The sequence below is a fragment of the Panulirus ornatus genome, chromosome 12 (assembly GCF_036320965.1).
Source record: "Panulirus ornatus isolate Po-2019 chromosome 12, ASM3632096v1, whole genome shotgun sequence".
Classification (NCBI taxonomy): domain Eukaryota; kingdom Metazoa; phylum Arthropoda; class Malacostraca; order Decapoda; family Palinuridae; genus Panulirus; species Panulirus ornatus.
In genome coordinates this window covers 7,405,986-7,415,176 of record NC_092235.1, presented here as the reverse complement: position 1 = coordinate 7,415,176, position 9,191 = coordinate 7,405,986, and the positions used below count along the sequence as shown (strand labels likewise).

The 9,191-nt window shown below is 36.7% G+C and overlaps 1 non-coding gene across 1 annotated transcript; it reads right to left on the bottom strand.

The window, feature by feature from the left end:
- Positions 1-3,292: 3,292 nt before the first annotated feature.
- On the bottom strand, positions 3,293-3,364 carry TRNAV-GAC (transfer RNA valine (anticodon GAC)). The gene has a single exon. It is a non-coding gene; the product is annotated as a tRNA-Val (tRNA).
- Between the last annotated feature and the right edge of the window lie 5,827 nt (positions 3,365-9,191).

Genomic DNA, 9,191 nt, shown 5'->3' with positions numbered 1-9,191 from the left:
TATATATATATATATATATATATATATATATATATATATATATATATATATATATATACAGTTAACCAAGCAAAAAGATCCAGAAATTTTGGTAAGCGACGAGGCTACGTCACAGCAGGCCGGCCTAACTTGCACAAAGTAAAGGTTAGTCTCTATTTAAAGCATTATTTCATTTTTCGTAATCTTAAATACTTTTTTATAGTTTCTCCTGAAAAGACATATTTTGAAATTAGTTTACAAAACTACGTTAGATTCATGTTATTGTCAAAAATTATATAGTTTAGCCGCGTAGCTGATAAACTATATATTACTTACTTTTCGACTTTCTCCATTCTTTAATTGTGTTTGTAAATTAAATACCTGGAGAACATACCTGGAGAATATGACGAATTTTGTTTTGCTAAATATCAAAGACTATAAACGAAAGACAGGAAAGTGGCTGCCTCGAGGTGTGATTTGATCAACGAACAAACGAACGCACAAATGTTTTTTCGGATCCCCGCTAGATGGCTCTGTCAAGTGTCGTCTGACGCGTCACATTCAAATCAGTTTACAAAAAACTTGACAATGGCCGTTATCCATGTGTGATATGCAAGAGGAGGAAAACTCCTCATACACATCTTAGCTTATCTCTCGTATCAACTCTTGCTGTCGCCCTAAACCTTCCTCTCGTGTCCAGTCTCTCTCATCCGAAGGCTATCTCTCCTTCACAGTCTCTCTCATCCGATGTCTCTCTCTCGTATCCATCCTAACTCTCATCCCAAGCGTTTCTCTCGTGTCCAGTCTCTCTCATCTGAAGGCTATCTCTCCTTCACAGTCTCTCTCATCCGATGTCTCTCTCTCGTATCCATCCTAACTCTCATCCCAAGCGTTTCTCTCGTGTCCAGCCTTTCTCACAGCAAACCTCTCTCTCCTTCACAGCCTTACGTTTCCTCAACCCCTTCCTTGTCTCCAGCTTCTCTTATCATAGCCTTATCATAGCCTTAGCTACCGCTAGGCTATGATGGCCCCGGATAGGGAAATAACTATTCGAATACTATGTACTCGAATACCCTTCGTCTTACGTTGGTGAGCAACGGGGTCTACACCGGTCTTTTCCTGCCTGTTGCACAGGGGTCCCAGGTTCGATCCTGGCTGTTGGAAACTTGTATGATATATATATATATATATATATATATATATATATATATATATATATATATATATATATATATACATATATATTTGTGTGTGTGTGTGTGTGTGTGTGTGTGTGTGTGTGTGCGGATAAACTTTAATGCTGGCCGGGGTGTACTGGTGATGCCTTTGACCTAAAATGTAAGTTCAAGCCCGTAGGGCGACTCTGCACTTAGCTTCAATCCTTTTGTGTTCACTATAATCTTCTTTACTACATCTCCTCTCCTTAATCCCTTCATCTTCACTATGCAAGGCTTATCATAATCTTCACTACAACCTCATCTTCATATGACCTTATCTTGACTAAGCTGGTTTCAAGAAAGGCTTTAGATTTTACCCGCTCACACAAACAACGTACTTACACGGGGCCCCACGAGTGTAAAACTCCCTCCTAATACAGTGCAAATAGATGATTACACACACCTACACACCACCACCACCACTAACAATACACAGAGAAATAGCCTTTTCGGTTGGCTTTGGATCCGCCCTTGAACGTAGTTTGGAGGATTTGGGGGATCAGGTCAATAAGGTTAAGTTCACTACAACCTCATATTCACTAACGTGTATCTTCAATACTAGCATATTTTCACTAAATATATCTTCGCTATACCCTCTTCTTCACTACACCGTTATTTTTACCATACCATCATCATTGCACTCCCTGATGTTCACTAAAAGTAGTTCTTATCTTCACTACATAATCATTTTGAATAAACTTTACTCTTTAATAACCCTCATCTCTACTAAATTCGTATCTTCACTACATTCGTATCTTCACTACAACCTATCTTGACAATATCCTTATCATCACTATACTCTTCTTCACTACACTCTCATCTTAACATCATCCTTCTGTTTACCGAACTTAGTTCAAAGTCTGACTTGAACGTAGCTTTGGAAAGTTTGTGTTCCTCATTGTGTTACCTCCTTATTATCATTGTAAAGGCAATTGTCACTACTCCCTAACTAAACCCTCATCGTCACTACACTCTCATCATTATCATTACTTCTTGATGTTCAATACAAAATTTAACATATACATTTATCTTCACTACAGAATAATTTTCATTGCACCTTAATCTTCATTACTCCTTGTTTCAGCTACATCCGTATCTTCCATTCATTCTTATATCTTATATTAGTTACATCTTTACAATATCTTTATATCTTCTCTGTTCCGTCTTTTGGAAAATTGAAAATGAGAGTAAAGGATTTCCGGCCTTCTACTCCCTCCCCTTTTAGTCGCCTTGTACGACACGCAGGGAATACGAGGCAAGTATACTTTCTTCCCTATCCCCAGGGATAACAGCATCTGGTGTTCCCAGACGGTCACCCATCCAAGTACTAACCAGACCCAACGCTGCTTAACTTGACTGATCGGACGATATATGCATATATATATATATATATATATATATATATATATATATATATATATATATATATATATATATATATACAAGACTGAGAACAATGAATTTCCCAAATAAAAAATGGAGGCGCCGGGGTTTGAACCCGGGTCCTCTCGCATGCCAAGCGAGTGCTCTACCACTGAGCTATGCCCCCAAGAACATTTTCTGTTACTTAGTATTATATGAAGCACTGAGATTACCACGGCAAAATACTGTTTGACCGACCGTTGCCGACTTGCCGGCAAAATAACCACAGGGTAAATCTCCATGTTGCTGTCGTGTTTTCCTATCAATTTTCCACGAAGAATTGAGTTTTACTTTTTTATTTTCGTTGCAATAGACTGGAACTAAGCAATAGACTGGAACTAAGCAATAGACTGGAACTAAGCAATAGACTGGAACTAAGCTGACCTGGTATGAGGTCAGAGCCCTCATTATCATCCCTGCTAACTACCGGAAGCAGATTAAGTCGTTCCACAACCGATGTCCGGCCCATGTTAACTCTGATGTGCCCAGCAGTTGGAGGAGGATCGCCAGAAGCTTCTGGAAGATTTCAAGGACGTCTTGGTGGACCTGACCCTTTCAGATAAGGTCGAAAACCACAATTTATTGTGAAGATCTTCACTATAACGTTGGACGAACATACTGAATGTTGCACACATGTGATGCGGACAAAATGAAAAAAGAAAAAGACAAAAATCTGTCTGGTGTGGGTCTCGAACCCACGACCTTGAGTGTGTCAGACTCACGCTCTACCACTGAGCTAACCAGACAATAAAAAATTCGTCTGTTTCTTCAATTTGAATTAATGAAAATCTTTGCGAGGCAACGTTAAGAAAAGAGAGATGTCTTTGACGAAATTTACTTGCTTGGCTCCTTCTTATGTCCCTCATTATCGAAAGTAAACATACTGAAGGATATATATATATATATATATATATATATATATATATATATATATATATATATATATATATCCCTGGGGATAGGGGAGAAAGAATACTTCCCACGCATTCCCTGCGTGTCGTAGAAGGCGACTAAAAGGGAGGGAGCGGGGGGCTGGAAATCCTCCCCTCTTGTTTTTTTTTTTTTTTGGTTTTCCAAAAGAAGGAACAGAGAAGGGGGCCAGGTGAGGATAATCCCTCAGAGGCCCAGTCCTCTTTTCTTAACGCTACGTTGCTAACGCGGGAAATGGCGAATAGTTTGAAAAAAATATATATATACATATATGTATATTGAAAAGGATCACAATTTTGCACGTTATCAAGTATATTCTTATGAGTCACTCCACGGGGTAAATAAACACGATAAGTTCCCAAGTGCACTTTCGTGTAAAACTTACATCATCATGGTAAACACAAGAGAGAAATATAAGTCAGTTAATATACAACGAAGAGACGTAACTAGGACGCCATATGGTAAACATGTGATTGTCCAAGACAGACAACAAGCGTATCATAAACTTATTATGTGGACAAGAAGGTGAATTGTTTACACATTTTATCAACATTAAAGTTATCCAATTTGTATAGACCATCACTAATATTAAGATTATAATTCTTTGTGTATTCAGAAATAGAAGATTCAATGATATTACTCGTGGTACTTGAGTTAGAGTTAATAACTGAGATGGCATTATTAACTCTAATTCCAGTACCACGAGAAATATCATTGAATCTTCTATTATTAAATACACAAAGAATCATAAACCTTGAGGAAGCAACATGGCGGTCAAAAATAAGCTGCAGGAATGAAGTTTATGAATGGAATATCAGTGAGACGAACTAGTTGATGAATGATGAATGAAAGTGTAATAAAGTCATGATGAATGAATGAAAGTGTAATAAAGTCATGATGAATGAATGAAAGTGTAATAAAGTCATTATGAATGAATGAAAGTGTAATAAAGTCATGAAGAATGAATGAAAGTGTAATAAAGTCACAGTTTAAAAGGACAAAATATGAATGGCAGCCAGGGAAGAGTGACCCAGGTAAATGGAAAGGTTGAAAAGTTCGCGTTATATGACGAATTTTGACAGATTATACAAATTTCCTTTGCAGTTATAGAATTTGATGGTTGTGTTCAGTTCTAGAGACAAAGTTGAAAGGTTTGTGTTTCAGAGATGAACCACAAAGGATATCGTTAAATTAACTGACATTAAAATTTTTCAGTTAAGCATTTTGCACAATAGCTGTAATTTGACGGAGTTAAAAGTTCGCAATTTCATTACAATTATAATTTAAAAGTTTGAGATTCAATGATAGTTTGCACAAGCTTAACATACATTTACGTTTTGTGTTTATATGACGTATCTTAAAGGACTCTGGTAAAATAACGCAGCTGGAAGGTTTACGTTCAAATGATGGTGTTTAAATGTTTATTGATGAATGGTAGATTTAAATGGATAGATTTTAAGTTCGCGTTTTCATGAGCGACTTTAAACCTTGTGGTTGAATGTCACAGTTTAAATGTTGGTATGTACAATGTTGACCAGATGGCGGTAGTGTGTAGACACAGCCATACCAGGTCGTATTTATCATCATTAAAGTCACCTTCCTTACTTACTTATGGCGGCGATGAAATTCACTGGTTCTTGATTGTGCACCAATTAACCTATCAGATAATGGTACAATGTTTGCCTGGTGTTGCATATATCACGTCTGTTGTTGAAACACAAGAATGCCAGGTGACTTTGGGAGTGGATGATAATGTAAAGATCAATATAAATGTGGGAAATCTTGAACCGCCATCACCAGACACAACACATGTTTGGATCTGGCGGGGGGAGGGACTTGCCTGTGACGTCACGGTGCCCCGCCTCCAGCCCAAAGACTATACACGAAAGATAGGAAAGTGGAGGGCTTAACCACAGTATAAAATGTGATGCCCGACAGTGGTGCCATCTATTGACTTTCCCAAAAGGCTTGACTCGCCTACAGATACCAGATACTTCCATATGCTAGATACTTCCAGATTTTCAATCAAACATGGCCTGCACCACTATATAGATACATTATAGAGGTGTTCATACATGTTGATATCTTAATCTTCATTGTTCCATGCCATGAGATGATTAGCTTTACCTGTTTCATCTTTTATCATATCAACAATGAAATATGATTCTATTTCACTTATATTCATACATATTTTAATCTTACCTTTATTTCCTTTTTATCTGAATTAAGGTATAAGTTTCAGACTTGTCCATATGTTGTTCAATCTTTCCACTACACTGACACACCTGTTTATCAGGTGTTCTTTATACAATGGGAAAAATAACTAATGGATGTTAATTTCTACTTTATCATGGCAGGAAAACTTTCTACAAAAGTCCTGGTGTTATACAAGATCTCTTTCCAGAGTCTCCTTATTCAACTACGTACTTACTGCTACATGAAGTTGTCAATATTATAAACAGTACATATTTGAGGATAACTTAACAAAATACTGATTAATTCACTTCAATTTTATTGGCATAATTTTCATACTGTACAGTACATTAACCCAAATATATATGAAAAAAGTACATACAATCCAGTAAAGAAATTCCTCAAGTATGAGCACATAATGCTTGAAACTATCATGTTACAATACATATAAAACTTACATGCAAAAAAACATTGTTAAATTATGCATTACATACATCCATGCAGAGCAAAATCTAATCATAATTATTCAGTCATTCTAACTTGCAAGAACAAAGGAAGTTTTAAGATAAATGCAACATCATACAGGAAGCATAAACAAACATGCAGACCATAAAATACAATGTCCAAACATTACAACAAAAAGGAAAAGATTTATGCGTAAAAAAGAAAAATTATAAAACCTTTACATGCAAGAAAAATCACTGTACATATTAATATCACATAACAAATATAAGATAGAATAACCAAACACATAGAATGAGAACAAAGCAAACGAAAATCAATATATTTACAAAAATCATAGAAACCAAGCAACAGAAAAATATATTTACAAAAATCAAGGAAGCCAAGAAGGAGAAAATTCATATATTTATAAAAATCCTGGAAACAAGCAACATTGTAACATTAAAAAAATGGCAAAGCTTAAATAACCGCCAATGCAAGACCTCTCTGCATCCTGCTGTGCATCAATCAAATAAAGTGTGGACTGTATGTAGAAAAGTAATGTCCATCCTTGACTTTTTCATGCAGTTGTTATTTACAAAAAGCTCTCAGATTATATTGAATCAGAAATATGAAATATATTTCACTGTTGTTTTGTTATACTTCTTTTTAAAGAGTCTAACATGTAAGTATCATTAGTGTAATCACCATGATCATCGGCACTATCACTGATGTGATTCTTATGTACTACCAGAGAAAATATCAGACATTCCATAACTTTATAGTTCATATGATCAAATCCTGCCCCAACACACACCTCCACACCCCACCAAGCTCTACCACACAGCTCACCATGATCAAATCCTCCCCCAACACACAACCCCACACCCCACCAAGCTCTACCACACAGCTCACCATGATCAAATCCTCCCCCAACACACACCTCCACACCCCACCAAGCTCTACCACACAGCTCACCATGATCAAATCCTGCCCCAACACACACCCCCACACCCCACCAAGCTCTACCACACAGCTCACCATGATCAAATCCTGCCCCAACACACACCCCCACACCCCACCAAGCTCTACCACACAGCTCACCATGATCAAATCCTGCCCCAACACACACCTCCACACCCCACCAAGCTCTACCACACAGCTCACCATGATCAAATCCTCCCCCAACACACACCCCCACACCCCACCAAGCTCTACCACACAGCTCACCCTATACACAGAAATTTTGAATTACTGGTGTGAAAGTTTCATGATCTTTCTGTTCTTTTTAGTACGGGAATATTCACTGGTTTGTAGTTTTTGTTTACCTCTTAACTCCTTAGTGATGAATTTGGCATGATAATGTAACCGCATTCTTAAATATGTATCAATAATTTGGTCTACTACACCATCACAAACTTTTAGATTTTCATAGTTGACTGTTTGCATCACTGTTTTAATTTTTTTACTAACTGATTCCTCATAGATTATGCTCTTAACATTGTTATTGAATATTTCTTCTAATTCTCTGATTAGATCAACCAGTATTCTTTTTGGGTAGCACAAGTACTTATTCTGTTCAGAGTCCTTATCTTTATGGTAAATATCATAATGATAAGCATCATTACCACTTTCTTCTGTCAAGTCTTCTTTACAGTGAATACATTGTGACATTTTAGTGATTTATGATTAACATATCCTGTATCATAATGTATATCATTATACAAAATTAGTTTGTGTGGCTCTTCTGAGATACTTTCCAGTCACTGCTTAAGATCTTCACTATCCTCATATGGATTGAAATTAGCAAAACAATCTGAAATATTATCATTGTCAACAATGTTTGAGATTGAGGCCTCTGTAGGGTGATGAGATGTAACTTCTACATTATCTGTTTGTGATGCTTCCCATATACCACTCCCTAACTGAATACACTGTTTTCATATGCATTGAAGTTTGCAAAAAATTCAGCAACAATATTGGTTTTATCCTTCCATGTTACAAAGGATTCAGGATGCATAGGTGCATTCTCAGCATAATCTAAGATATTGTTAAGTATTTCTGATAACTCCTTATCGTCATGATCAAAGGTATCAGTGAGGGTGCTATTGTCATATTCATTGTTTATATCTTGTTTTCTCTCACCTTTAATGTACTCTAAAGATGGGGTAGCATCATCAATACAATTACTGTCTAGGGGTTTATACATAATATTGTTGCCTGTAAATGTTTTTATCAAATTGGCAAATTTAGGAGCAGTGGATGCATCACTGTTTCCACCTGCTTGTCTGATACTGCTAAGATCTTCTCAACACAGTCCTGCTTGATGGTGTTTTTTAAGACATACCTGAAGTTGTAATGATCTTTGATATCATTCCAGAGGAGTTTTATGCTGGAGATGTTCAGGAGCCAGCCATCCACACAAGCAATACTACTACTACCTCCCAACCATATACAGGATCTTAGCGTTCCATTTCATCAAGGAAATGTATATGATCATTTTCTACACTTATTGCACACTGTCTCAGTTTATAATGATGCTGCTGCTGGCTGCTGTTGAAAAGGTCAAATATTCCATCCGTATTATTTACAAATACATCAGTATGTGGGGCTTCTTGTGGCAGTGAACATAGTACTGAGTGAGTGTTTATCCCTGCTGCTACACTTCTACTTAATGTCTGTGATGCAAAACTGACACACATTTTGTCAAAACTATTACAATATGTGTCTAGCTGTTAGTTTTGATGCCAGGCGGATGGACATGCACTTATCAGAGCAATAAGAATCCTCAACATATTGCCATTTCATTAAGTTTCCCTCATTACTGATATTACACTTCATGAAGTTATTTCTGATACTTTTCATGAGATTTGGAGTACAAAAAAACAATATACTTTCTCACTGGCATCAACAAAATATGTTGTTGAATTTGTAATGTACATTTCTTAAAGGCAGACCTACTGCTGACATCTTGATCACAGACAAGGAACTTTGGGATCAATCCTGTTT